General features: G+C 38.8%; 1 protein-coding gene across 4 annotated transcripts in view; it reads left to right on the forward strand.

Annotated features, from left to right (window-relative positions):
- LOC117421032 (GRB2-associated-binding protein 1-like) overlaps positions 1–15000 on the forward strand; it is a 74217-nt gene that overhangs the window by 19124 nt on the left and 40093 nt on the right. Inside the window, exon 1 of one of the 4 annotated variants that reach the window (XM_059028401.1) lies at positions 2173–2484. The exons of the other annotated variants lie outside the window; for them this stretch is intronic. The gene's annotated coding sequence lies outside the window, so the exon portion shown is untranslated. Of the gene's footprint in view, positions 1–2172; positions 2485–15000 lie in introns of those variants that run through there. 4 annotated transcript variants of the gene reach the window in all.

Genomic DNA, 15000 nt, shown 5'->3' on the forward strand with positions numbered 1-15000 from the left:
CACCATGCAGCCACCCAAGAGCTACAGCATCGGAGGACAATGCAGCTCTCAGCTTACAGGCAAGCCCGCAGGCGCCCGGCCAGACTACAGGGATCGCCGGTGCGCGGTGAGCCGAGGACACCCTGGCCGACCTAACCCTCCCTCCCCCCGGGCGACGCTCAGCCAATTGAGCGCCGCCCCCTGGGAACTCCCGTCCTCGGTCGGCAAAGGAATAGCCTGGACTCGAACTCGTGATGTCCAGACTATAGGGCGCCTCCTGCACTCTACGTAAGTGCTTTTACTGGATGCGCCACTCGGGAGCCCTCACAGACAATTCTAATAACTTATATGTACAATTCTTTCTGACAGCCCCTGGGGACTCAAAGTTCTCAATCCGAAATGTATATTCCCTTCCCTGCCTCTTGGCTCATCCCTTCCTGCAGGAATTTCACAGAACACATCTGTGTTTTTGTTGCAAATTCCAGCGTGGACTGGAAGCAGCACAAAGGAATATCCTCTAGAAAGTGTCCTGAGGGCATCAGGTGATTCTTAATGGTTAGGTTTTAGGGCTGAGGTTGGGTTAGTGTCAGGGTGGGTTGATTTTTCACTGGAAGTGAAAGGTGGGAGTGCTTGGGAAATGCCCTAGAATCATCCGATGCCCTCGGGACACGTTCCAGGGGATGTTCCTTTACACTGCGGACTGGAATGGCACTGTGGCCCGAGTGAAGCTGCCTTAGATTTCCTGTGTACTACTAATGTTCATCCGCTGGCTCTGCAGTGATTGCCGCATTACGGTTACAGTGCTTCCTCATCATAAGGCTGTAGTTAAAAGGTGGCTCAGTCATGGCTCCCATTGGTCCAATGTTGTTTTGCTAGTTATAAGACAGAACACAGGTCGCACGCCTGAGGGATGTTTTAAATTCTGTAATTTTCATGCTGTTTCATCAGTTACATGAAACCTGTTGCAGTGTTGGAAGTTTTTTTTTGTTTTTTGTTTTGTTATTGTTTACTCTTTGTTTACCCCTGGAAATACTTGCTTTGACTTTCTCATGTAATTTAAATAGCTCTTGTCTTTGGTTTATGTTGATTGTATGTCTATTAAAAGAAGATTCTCTTTAAATGCATAAACATAAATGCAACGTTGGAATACTTGTTTCAGTACTTTAATTATTGGCACAAGTCAACCAGTTTGTAATTTTCTGGGCACTTTAAACAGTGGGAGCTGGAAGTGATGCTGCATGTGACCGATACTTTTAGAACTGTGCATGTGTACCAATAAAAGACAGAGAGAGTACTATTTATAGCTGGATTCTTGCACTTTCGTGTCATACAAAAAGATGAATGTTCGCGCATATCCTGAGCTCATTACGGATTTGGGGCCAGTTTACTTGAGTAAACTGCTGAGTGATGAAGGTTTGCTGTATGTCTGCTTCACTTTTTGTTTTAAGTTTTACCTACTGTAATAATAGTGGGAGCCTTTCTTTACAAAAATGAAAATAGTCAATTTTGATTTTTGACATTATCTATTAGACTGAGAACAACTTAATGGACAGTGATACTTCTAAATGTATGAATTAACTTTCTAGGTTTCTAATATGCATGTTGGGAAAAGTCGGACCTTGAGGTTCCATACAGTTGTAAGTAATACAAACATTGTAGCAACGGTTTGGTATTACTTTAAATCAATTGGCCAAAAACCTTACTTGAGTCACTTTTGCTATAAAGGTCATGTCACATGAAGAAATTGATATAAGTTTTATATATCGATGTTGAATTCTGGAGTGATTCATATCTTCTTATAAATACTCTACTTAAAGTTGGTATTTTCTCAGCTTCTACTGCTGTATATTCCCTTAATGTTGTTTATAAGGGTAGAGAGGCCAGTGTTGCAGACAAGCTGTGAAATGCCGTAGCTGCCCTGTGTAATTTCTCAGGTTACTGTGAGACTGCAAGGCTTTTTTTCAGCATAAGAGTGGTGTGTTTTCGATTTGGTAACTCCAGCCTCTTTCTGCTCTTAGCTCTCATCCCTTGCGAGTTACTTATACTACTACAGATACCACTGCTGCTGCTTCTCTGTGCTGCCCCTTTTCATTGAATTAGGATCAAGTGAACCGTTGATGTCACCAGCCTGGACTGGAGCCAAAGAATTGAGTTCAAGAGAAAGCTCTGCTCTTCACTTGAGATGGGGTTTCTGTGTGGCAGGCTTGTGGTAGTGAAGAAGTCCAAGGCTATGACAGCAGCCGCAGCCTACGCTCCCAGCAGAAGTCATCTTTGGTGGGAATAACAAGGACTGTTTACAGGACATCTGGTTTTTCCTCCTCAACGTCGTCTGCTGATTTTGCAAGGCTCTGTTCATGCACTTGCTATCTTTGTCCCACTAGACCAATCCCAGTTGATGGTCAGACAGCCTGCTGCTGTTTGTTAGGGTGATGAGTTATTCTTTGCTTTTATTGTAAACGCTGTGCCTTCAAGTCGGGAAACTTTCATACAGCTTTTGGCATTCAGGTCAGTGAAACCAATTTTATTTTTTTGTTGCTTTTAACTTTGTCATGGTTTCAACTACGTCATCTGCTGTCTAGCCTGCCTTTGATAAACATTTTGTTTTTGTCCACAGGGGTCCCTCTTATTAACCATGCTGCTGCCTTTTGAGTAAAAGGGTAAATGTTCTATAATTTGTGATACAGTAGATGAATAGAGACCCCCCCCCCCCCCCCCGCCATCTCTCCTAGGCTGTGTTATTCAGAAATAATTGAATGAACAATAGGCTTCAAACATTCTGTATGGTAACTGAGATCCAGCGCCAACACTGTCCTACTGTATAGTTACCGAATAAAGTCACCAACAGGGTTAAGCATTGTACAGAAATGCAAGTTTGTTATATTTTATTGCAATCATCTTCAAATCATTGTTAATTGGTCTTTATCTTGCTTTTGCGCCTTTTAAGATTGATGTTTTTATTTAGAGCAAAAGGGTATTTTTATGCTACCAAAGTAATTTACAAATTTCCAGTTGTATTAAATGACATTGCTTGAATATCCACAGTAATTAACTCATTTTGATTTACTTCTGCAGTTGTACACAGTCTACAAAGTGTGGAAAAGAAACAGTCAATATTAAATTGAAATGGGAAGATCAGTGTTCTGTTCAACACATTCAAGGTTAATCACCAAAGATTTGCACTAATCAGAAGTTGTGTCGGATTGGAATTTAGCTCCCCCCACCCCCCACCCCCTCCTCCTCCCTCTATTTTCGTGATAATGCATTGTTCTAGGTATTATACTGGAAGCACAAACCAGAAGTCTAAAGGAGGAATTGCTAGGTGTGGCTAACACACTTCAGTCATGAGAACCAAGTTGCCATGCAAATGGAATGTATTGCATTCTAAAGATGCAGCTTTGACGAATGCATGTAATCTGCCTTTTAAAATGACCTTCTCATGCTGAAACTTTCTCTCTCCAACGCTAAAACAGACTGAGCGGCAAAGCAAAAAAAAGTCCTAAACAAATAATTCCATTCACTCTGAGACCCATCCGTTGTGTTTCTCATGAGCTTTGTCTTTTTGAACACTGAGGTTTCTTTCAGTTAAATCCTGAGCTCATACAATTTCTAAAGACTTCTGAAGTTAGACATCAATGCAGTACCCAGCATTGAAATGTGTTGTAATAAATTAGTTCCCTGCGTGGGCTAACCCCAGAAAAGAAACCAACAAAATATCAATAAATACTACTTTTGAAAAGGTCTAAGAAAAAAAGATCTGCCTGAAACTGAACAAAAGCGTAATATCTAATGATATTGTGCCCTCGTGGTCTAGATAAAAGAGCACACAGAATCCCTACAGGGCTTGGAAAGGGTAACCCAGCTAACATTGCATTTCTAAATGTCTCCAGTGGTAAAGTCAAACTAGCCGTACTGTGAAATGGGAGTGAGAGTGGAAGAGATGTCAGGTTGATGTCCGTGTGCTAGGTGTATACATGCTGTACTGGGCTAGGTTATTATTATTATTAATTAGGCATTTATGAGATGCTTTTATCCGAAGTGACTTACAGAGACTAGGGGATGAACTATGCATCAACAACAACTGCTGCTGCAGAGTCACTTACAATAGTACCTCGGTTTTATGTCTCATCCGCAGGACGGGGCACATGGAGGTTAAGGGACTTGCTCAGGATCACACACAGTGAGTCAGTGGCTGAGCCAGGATTGAACTGGGAACCTCCTGGTAACAAGCCCTTTCCTTTAACTACTGGGCCACCAAATCCTTTATTGTGTATTTTTAGCATTTAGAGTTTTATTTTTGTTTCTTAACCTGTCCCTTGTTTTGTCTTATTCGTAATCGAATACTTCTTATTAAAACCGTTGCACTCCTCAGGCACTCAGACTGTGGCAAGCTTTAATACAGTACACATCAAAAATAAGAATTTCATCTACACAATGATCCTGAGAGGAGTGAAAACAGTTCTATAACTAAGAGAATACTTCGCCTAAGGGAACACCCTTGTGGTGAAACAGATTTTTTATAAATGCTCTGGCTAAAGGAACAGGAACTTCACTTAAAAGAACACCTTCTTGGCACCGATAGCAATTAGTAGCCTAGAAACTCCTCATCAAACTTAAATTCAAATGGTTCATTCTGTCATCACGAGAGTGTCTTGAGGCACACTGATTGATTAGTTTATTAAATCTTTCCAGAACTGCCATTGTAGCATTGACTGACTCGTTTTGTATTCTGCACCTCATCACTACAAAATGGCATGTAAACAAATGGCAAAACACGCCGCTGTTTCTCATGTTACAAAAAATTGGAAATTGTTTGCGCTCTTGAAAGAAACCTGAATCAGACACAAGTCGCAGAGCAATTTGGTGTTTCCCTTTCTTGTGAGTTGCTTCACCATTTTGTTAAATAATGTGCATGTCTTGTATATTGCTGCTGCATTTAACGTGTGTAGAGGTGCTGTGTTAATTTAGTTTGACAGTTTATCTGTTATTAATGTTAGTTTATCTGTTACTTTTATTATTATAGTTTATTAACATATACTTGCTTATTGTTTTTGTTTTACTTATTGAGTTAATTTCATATGTTGATGCGCGTACGGCATGACAAGTAATACATATTTCTTTCTTTATCTATTGATTCATATTGTGTCTGGTGGCTGACTCTGTCTTAGAGAACACTTTACTTGCTTCCCGAGGGGTGTTCTCTTGGCTGGATACTACTGTAATGCATTTTAAAAGCCTTGGAAGTACAGTATGTCTTTAGAGCATGAGACTAGAGATGCAAAATGCGGAAAGCCCATTGTACAGTCAACTATAATTTAATGGAAGGGATGTCTGGGGAGCAAATATGACAAAGCCAGTCTTTGGCGTCATTGAATTCATTTATAAAAAGGAGAAGCTACAGTAAGACTCTGCTATGTTCATCTCACTGCAGTGTGTAAGACCTCAATGAAAGTGACAACAGGTGTTTTTTTATAACTGTAGTTCTCAGCTTATTGGTAAATGTAGTGTCATGTTAACAGTTTAAAACATTTGAAAATGTTTACCTAATTTAAAACTGGATTACACAGTAATACATGGTGAACGTTTATTTAACAGTCTTCCTGAAGTTCCAGTTGCATCTTTTATTTGCATCAGTGGAATGCTGTCTGTTTTTAGCTTGCATTCTAAAGGTATTGGAGTGGGGTTCAACTGACTCTTTTTAGGTTTCCCAGCACACAGATGGATAAGCACTGTGTTTCTGCTCACTTTAGTTGGTTACTAAGTTAAATGTGCAAACCTTTGGCATTTTAAGCACAACAGGCGCCCTTTATTCAATTGCCTCTGGATAATTCTTTTGTGAAAGGAAGATTTTATACTGTTTCACTTTAACAGTTGTTAACCCACTAGTGCTATAGCCCTCCACCCACAACCCCAGCTGGAGTCATGCTTTTTGTTAAAGGTCAAAAGCAAAGCCACAGATATGCGTAGTTAAAATCATCTAAATGCTTTGTGTTTTAAACAAAGAAAATAAAGCACGGTTTTGCCCTGCAGCGCTATGAGTGGCCTGAGTATCGCACTCAAGGTTTTAAATAGATATTGATCTTTGCCACAGCTTCCTTTTACAGGGCAACTCTCTAATGTGTTGAGATGCTATTTGCAGTACTTCTATTCAATGTACCATTTCAATCATTGGTATGTTCTGTATTCAATTAGTTTTTCCAGTCTTAGCTAATCAGTAATGGATTGAACAAAGAGCCGATACGGAATAGAAGTGGTCCCTGAAAGATTCCAATTAATATAATGACCTCAGCCTCTTTTGTTATTGGATGCTTAGTTTATATCTACAGTTTTAGACAAATGATTTGAGACACAAAACCAAAATGTGTCAAGCACATTCCAGAGTTTGGGATTTTCTATTTAAATAAACAGTAGGCCTAATTCTTTGTCGTAAATACTTATCACTTCCTGTTGCAACTGTTCACTACAATGGAAAATACTGCTGGACTATTACGGCTTAAAAAAAAAAAAGAATGAGTACTAATTTCTTTATTCAGCATAATTTTAAAGTTTATATTTATATATAACAAAAAACAGTAAAATGTTTTTCTGTGGTCAACATTGTGTTTTTGTTTTGTTTTTCCCAAACCTTTTTCACCAATCTCAGTGCTGAAATGAAACCCTATCACTTAGTACCCAGACCTCTCTCCTCTCTCCTCTCTCTCCTCTCTCTCTCTGTGAGCTGCCCTGGAAATGAGAGTAAACAGATTAGTATCTGTGATGGGTGATACTTTACCCTGCCAGGGGATATTGGATAATGGTCTGCCACTTGGGATTGTGCTCTATAACAAGCCACACACACACACTGATTACCACATCCTCTCAGAGGACAGTTCTGGCCTGCAAAGCTTTCACAACGGCTGCTAAAAGCTTACAGTGTGCTTATCTAAAGTGGGAGGAGGACAGAGAGAAATGGAGGCTTTTGTTCATCCTAAAAAGTTTATAAGGGATTATTAAAATTTGAAGCTATACTGTCATAAAATGATTCCTGTAGCAGGTTTACATTTATAAGCTTATGGATTTATATGTTTTACCTTGTGTTGCCTCAGAATGTATGATTTAAATGTTTGAAGTTATGGATACATGTAAGCAAAACATTTTTTCATTTGCAGTATCTATTCTTCAGAAGTACATGAGGAAGGTAACGGCTTTTTGGCATGCAAATGCATTTTCTTACATCAACAGAATCAAATCACATCAATTAGAGGTTCAAGCATCAATTAGTGTTATAATATGTATATTAATAGTTGAGAGAAAGAGATCGTTAACGTTTAAATTAAGGGATTTCTTATTAATCTGGCCATCAATTTAGTTTAATCCAATTCATTTTACTTAGAATTGACTTGCACTTCTTGTTCCTAGTATTTACTGCCGTACAACAAAAAAGGAAAGATTGTAGTAGGTATTTTGGGAGACAAGTTGGTGAATCCTTTATTTTACATAATTGCAATGTGCTGAATCCATATGTCATTTGCCAAGCTGTATTTGTAGTTTTATTGACCTTGTAACTACCGCATTGTAAACTTGTATTGTCCAAATTATATGTAGTCCTCTTGATATATATCGAAATGTCTGTTCCCATGTTTTTAGCCCATACCAACTCAATATGTAGTTATTCGCATGAAAGGTAATGTATAATGTAATATAATAATTATTCTCCTAAAGAACCATTTGCAAGCGTTTTTTACTTTTCAGACTCCCGCCTTACTATACTCAAAAGGGTGCTAGCAGGATAATCTTTAACATACTCCAAAAGCAAACGTGATCTATCTCAAACCCTGCGCCAAGAAGGCCTGCACATGTTTCTAAATAGGTAGAGCTATTTTAAATGTTGTGAAGAAAGAAAATGTCAGCACATGTAGTCACAAAGAACTGTAATGCGATTTCTGAGGCAGAAATGCTCTCCTCGTGTTGTTGCTGTATGTCAGCAAGCTAGCTTCAGATCGTAAGGTATTTTTTGTCCTTCACTGTATGCAAATGTGATATCTGGATAACTACAATACATCTCTAAAATCTACATACAGTATTTGTAAAAGATTGAGAAAGTTGCTAAATGTATTGTTTCTGACATACTGTACCTAGTTACTTATTTATTTCCTAAGCTTCTTAATAAAGAGATACCTGTTACTGTGTGGTAGTATAATACAGCAAAACAAGTTCAGATTTTTTTATTTCTTTGTTTTATGTACACCAGGTGAAATTGTATATAGCCTGGGTAGAGACTTAAATCCAACAGAAACTAAATTGCCAACCTGGCTGAACTACAATTATGCACTTTTAAATATTCTGTTTTTTGAGGTTTCATGTGTTCAAAGCCGTTTTCAGGAGACTTAAATAGCAGTTCATATACACTGATGTTACAAAAACCAATATATAAAAAAACACAAAATAATACCTACAAAACCTAATATTTTGTCTCGAACTACCTAACTTCAGGTTTGACAAAAGACATATGCAAACACCAGTTCAACTACTTGCTGTTTGACCTTGAACAAGTCCTTTGATCCACATACCTCTATATACAGTCTATGCCCTCCCCCTTGATAGACCCACCTTTGTGTTCCAGGTGCTATTCCGATGTGTGCAAATACACAACAGTATTTGCACCTGTTATACTACCACCCAACATTGTTGTACTGAGCATGTACAATTGTGGTAGTCTATTGGATTGTAATGACCCTTGCAGTGTAAAGCCAGTGCCCCTGTTCCATGGATGTTTAATTAAATGTTTACAGAACTAACAAGCTAATCTCGTTTCACAGTTCTCTATGAGTCTGAAATTCTGGCATAACAACAAAAAATAAATGCTCCCATATGTCCTGATTGCCATATAATATAGTGAGTAAGGCTGCCACAAATAAATTGTTTAGAAAATCCATAAAGAGCAAATCAACATGAAATCCATTTTGGATCATTTGAAGAGCTGACAAGTCTATCATTTATTTGTTCTTGGTTCGTGTATTGTTTTGCGATTTTGTATATTAACTCAATAACTTTCAGGCCAATTATTAAACACAACAGCCTTGTTTTGCGCAAAGATTGACTTTGTATATTTCTTGACATACAGTATTTGTAGGTAATCATTCTGCAGTATGAAAGGCAGTGTGTGCTTAAATTTGCATTATATGTAAATTAGCCATGTGTGCTCCTACTCCTGCACAGAAGCACAAATATCTTTCCCTTACTTGTTTATCACTTGAAGGAGTGTGTTATGTGCTGCTTGCTATGTGAAGTGCTGTTTAATCCCAAATTGTTAGGTACTGTTTTTTTTCTTTTTTTTTTTTTTTTTTTACAATTTTTTTGCTTGTGAAGATCCATTATTTAAAGATTGCTGTTCAGTTTACTGCAGCAGCATATATTGAACAAGTACATGTGTACACATTGTTATCCTACTATCTATTTCAGACCTGCAATAAAATACATTGAAAACTAATGAAAGTATCCTCTGTGTCTACTACATTACTGCAGAAGCCCTTTCTCACAGCTTTAATGGTTTGGTTGCATTTTAAGCAGTGATGGCTAAGTAGCGAAGCATGAGTCCTTAAAATGAGTCCTAATGATAGTGCTCTATAATCATACACTCTGTTTTTAAAAGAAATTGCACATTGTCATTTATATTGGCTGCACAGATCATATTTGTCTGCCTGACCCCCTGTCTAGTACCCTCTTATAACCCTTCAGCTGCTTTGTGATTTTATTTATTTATTTATTTCTTTCTTTCTTTCTTTCTTTCTTTCTTTCTTTCTTTCTTTCTTTCTTAATTCTTTCAGCCCGGCTGTGCCCCACATTGGCCAGTTGGTCTGAGCTACCCAAGGGCTTTGACTTTTGGAACAGGGTAGTAGTGCAGCTGGTATCTTCAAGGGTCTTCTCAGCAGTCTCAATCGTGGTTGCTGTGAATTGATATTTGAAAAACAGAATGGCAAGCTTAGAAAGGCTTGTGTTGGTTTCTAGCTGTTGGCACAGAGACAGCAGTTCTAAGCCTGAAATGCATCCTCATAATGGAATCGTCTTGGTTCATGTCAGATACAGTACAGTAGTATTTTTACTGTATTTTCAGAAAACATGTGCTCATTCATTTAATTACCCCATGTAGAGATGATTGCTGTCTGTCTGAAAATGATAGCTTGATTTTTTTTACACTTGCACACTCCTGACTCAATATCCTGCACATTTTCACACCAATTTAGCATGCCCAATTATTATCTGTATCCCCGGCTCACCGCTCACAGCCCCTGCGCCGACTCGGGAAACGGAGGCTGGAACACGCGTCCTCCGAAACGTGCTCCTGCTAAGCCGTCATTTTTCGCACTGCAGATCCACAGCAATGCCACCAGACCTATAGTGCCGGAGGACAACACAGATGTGGCGGCTCCGCTGCAGAGCCACAGGCGCCCTATCGGCCACAGGGGTCGCTGATGCGCGGTGAGCCGTGGATTCCCCTGCCGACCTAAGCCCTCCCTACCCGGGCAGCGCTCAGCCAATTGTGCGCCGCCCCCTAGGAACTCCCGGTCACGGTCAGCTGTGACATAGCCTGGATTCGAACCTGCGATCTCCAGGCTATAGGGCACATCCTGCACTCCGCGCGGAGCGCCTTTACTGGATGCGCCACTCGGGAGCCCCTCCCTGCACATGTTTCAGCATTGTATAGCTATAGTGGTTGATGTACAATTTGATTTATTACCAAAATTAACAATTTGATTTATTACCAACAGGGAGAAAAATAGATATGTTGCATAAACGCATGTGTGTCTACCGCTTTTTGTTTTAAATCATTAAACTAGGATTTTGGTACAACAAGAGCCTGGATTTAGTTATATACAGTGCTGGTATTTAGATCCGTTGAAGACACTCATAGTCAGCTTGGATACTGGCTTCCACTGTAGTCTAAACGCTGATGTAAACATGGGGTATCTCATCTTCTGGGATTGAAATTCCTCTCGGTGAAGAGATCATAATGATCTGTATCCCCTGTTACTCTAGAATGAACTATGCTATAAAAAAAAAAAAGTAGCAGTGCCCGTGATAAGCATAAACTGATGAACTCACAGAACAAAAGACTAGGTGCTTAAGGAGAGCACAGTCTGGACTATTGCAGCAGCCCAAGGTTGGAACTGTTGATTCTGCTCTATGTGTGCACAACAGTACAGGACAAAGCATAGTGTAGGTTCCATACTGCTGTACAGCTGGACGGTTTCAATCTGTGTTTAAGACACAAAAGCAAGCACTTATTTATAAGCTGCTTGTACCGCCACTGGTTTGTTCATACGTGATGCAGTGGATGGTTACTGTTATTTTCAGTCCATTGTGTCTACTTCCTCTGGGTCAGGGGTTGTTGGAGCCGGGTAGACAGAGATGGAAAGCTGACAGGAAAGTAGCTAGACTGAACAGTGCAAGGCAGACTCCAGAGCGCGACGCAGGCACCAGCACCACCGCATATATTGATCCATACTGCATCAAAACAAGGTAAAAGCAGATCTACTTGGCACTATTTCAGATGTATTGGGTGCTTTGTTAGCAGTAGTGGTGTGGCACACAGCAGCATGGGGAAGTTGCTTCTTTTTCAGACTTGGGTTTGTTCTTGCGGTGGCAAACAAATTCAGGCTTCTTTTAAAAAAAAAACACCACCACCTTTTTGGCTGTTTATTTTCTTTCTTTATTTTTTTAAATAAGGAATACAAATATATTTTTGGATGTTAAAATGCCATTTGGAGTGGGGTTGGGAAAACAAAGTGACCATGAGACAGGAAATCTGTACAAATGTATGTGTCCGTTTTTATTATGTAATTTCAAACCTGCACTTTTCAAAAGGTACAATGTAGCGTCAGTAGGAAGAGGTGTACCGAATTGTAATGCAAAGCTGCTACAGCAGTTGAGTTCAAAAGATTTCGGGTATTTTTCAAGAAGCTTGGCTTTCTGCACAATCACCTCGGGGAAAATGTACCAAAAATTACAGAGAATATAAATATGACACTGTGCAGCACATTGTTAGTTCTGTCTGTGTGAGTCCGTCCTTAACCTTGTACATTTTTTAATGTAGAACAACTGTGTTCACATTGTTCAAAGCCAGCAATGGCCGTAGCAATACAGAAGCTAAGCAGAGTTAATTTGTTGTTGTGCACAAGCTCAAGGTAAAGACTGGCTTTGTGTGAAGGATGTATTGTTAGCTGAAAAGAGAACAGTGTGGTGCTGAAACAAAGTCTAACAAAAAAAATTGGTGTTTTCATTGTTTAACTATTTTAAAGTGATTGATTGGGCTATACATGGTGTGTGTCTTCTATTAGATAACTACACTTTTTTTTATACATGTTCTATGTAAATTAATGGATAACCTATTTAGCTGCCATAGTGTGGTGTGTGGTATTGGGTTGCTACCTCATGTTTGTTTGAGGGCATGGCAGTCACTACTGTACATGCACAGGAGCCAAGGGTTGCCTATGGAAAAACAAGCAAGCTTTTATTTAAGCTGGTCCTACTACACAAGGTTTTGGGGGGTTCTTGGACTGAAGTGCTTTAGTATTTGTAGTCCTTCACTCCATTGCTAAGCCAACCCCATTTGGCTACTTTGTAGCCAAGATACTGGCTGACAAGCACAACCCCTTGGTCACGGGTGCCTTCAGTTCCATCACCAGGCGGCGGTGAAAGGCGGTGAAATGGCAGCTCCTGAACCAACACTTGCAGGCACAATTGTTAAAAAATAGATAAATAAACAACCTGGGTCTAAGGTTCTCGCACATTGACTAGCATCAGTGATTTACTGAGATGTACAGAGAGGATGATGCAGTACTGTATTTGATAACCTAGCTGCTATTCTGAATTCCATTAGCTTTAAGCAAATATTAACTGGTTAGTGATGGTGTAGAAGATGACATGTTTTATATTTATTTATTTTAAATATGTGGCAGGACCTGCCAATGTAGCGACCACTCTAAAATCTGATCTTGTAGTGCACATTATGTTCCACAAGACTTAGGCTGTAAATGCTCTCTAGCAACTGGGCTGACCTGTCCTGCTTGTTTGCATTCTTTAGTAATTTCATGGACATGATAGCCCTGGCCTAAAGGGTGGGATGGTCAAGTTATATCGTTCACAGTTTCAGCTCAAGTTATGGCAACAATCCTCCTTTTGGTATGCCTATAAATACTGAAGCACTGAAGTCACTGAAACAAAACTGTAGTGGACTAGTGTGGTCCTGCTACTTCTCAGTTTTGGTCTATTGACTTTGTAGTTGGAAATTGTTTGAGTTGTGTTGAAATTTTCTGTCCAAGAGTAGATTACTTGCATAAAATGGATTGTCTCGTTTTCATTGTCTGATGTGTTTAGCATAACCTCTTACAGGGGTTTTAGGTTTGAATTCATAAGTTATGGATGGTATACCATAGCCACATATGCGCATACAGCTACAGTGTACCACTTAGTTCTCATCAGGAATGACTGTAGTACTTGAGAAATAATGTGAAATTTGTGTTTCCATGTTATAAAGACCAAACACTATGTCCCAAGAATGATTTGTTTTTTTGTTTTTGTTCACAAATCAGTCAATTGGATTTAAATCTATTGTGTGTGTGTGTGTCATATATATATATATATATATATATATATATATATATATATATATATATATATATATATATATATATAATAAAATTAATTATAATAGTAATTATAACTATTTCCTATATCTCCATCTTCACAGTTTTTTGTAATTGCACTTATTTGAAATCGTTCTTATCCATCTGATACGGTAGTGTACACATCTATTAGAACATCTCAAGATTTGTCATTTATATCCTTTATATACCCACCTGCATGAAAACCTCTGGGTGTGGAAATTTCAATTTTCGGTCAGTAATCGGTGATATAGAAACAACAGGCACTCGTGTGAAAATGTTAAACCACTTTGTGCTTTAATTAGGCATCTTAAACAACTTCTAAAAAGTCTCGTATTTTACCATTTGTGATCGTGTTCCTTTTCTCTTACTATTTTTAAATGAATTGCACGTGCGGCCTCTTGGTAATTAAATTAGACAATCACAAATGTTCCTATTTTGACAATTTTTCCAAGATTTCCAATTAAAGTGGTTTGATTGATTTCATATGCGCAACAAATCAAAACAACAGAAGCAATGGAGTGTTCTAATGCTTGTGTGCACTACTCTATGTGCACAGTAGCCTTTATTTTCAAATTGCCTCGCTATTTGAAAGGTTTAAATACCTACTGGTACAAGTGTTACTTTATCTGCATCCGTGGTGTTTGAGGTTGTATGTTACAGAGCCTGTTCTGTGTTTTTTGATTCTGGGCTGAAAACAAAAAAAAGGATAAAAGACCATTTAATGTTCTGTTGGGACTTGCAACAGGGGCAGCAGAGCGTGTAACCGTGTCTCTCGCAGATTTGTGTTCAGTTAAGGGTCGGGTATCTGATCTAAAGTTAGATATGACAGCCTTCACGACCGGCCAGTGTGACAATGGATTGAAAACAGGAAATTTTCGCACAGCGTGTGTGTTCGGAACAGATGACCAGGATGATAAGCCAGTGAAGTGGAAACTTCCACAGCCTGTTTTTTCCTTATTTCTGCTGGGGTGTAAAATAAAGACGCTGTTTCCTGAAAAACAGAAAATGTGGCCTCTTACTCAGATTTCGGATCCATAACATCAGTGAACCAGGATAGTCTAAGAAATTCCTTTGAGGTTCACCTAGTGAACATAGCTGCTTTTGCAGGCTTAGGGACTGGTTTTGATTTTCTTAAGTTTAGTTCTTAATGTGGACAAAACACTGTGTTACAAAGCTAGGAAAAAAAACATTTAGCTGTGAAAGTATAGTTGTTGGTGTTTTTTTTATTTTTATATATAAATATATAATATGTCTTTGTTAATAATTTTTATGTCTTCGTTATATGTAGTATAAGAAACATTACAGAACCATTATCCATGTCTGACTCTTCAGTAATCATATGCTTTAGACCTCTGTCTAGCGTTTCCAGTGACAGTTA

The sequence above is a fragment of the Acipenser ruthenus genome, chromosome 1 (assembly GCF_902713425.1).
Source record: "Acipenser ruthenus chromosome 1, fAciRut3.2 maternal haplotype, whole genome shotgun sequence".
Taxonomy (NCBI): Eukaryota; Metazoa; Chordata; class Actinopteri; order Acipenseriformes; family Acipenseridae; genus Acipenser; species Acipenser ruthenus.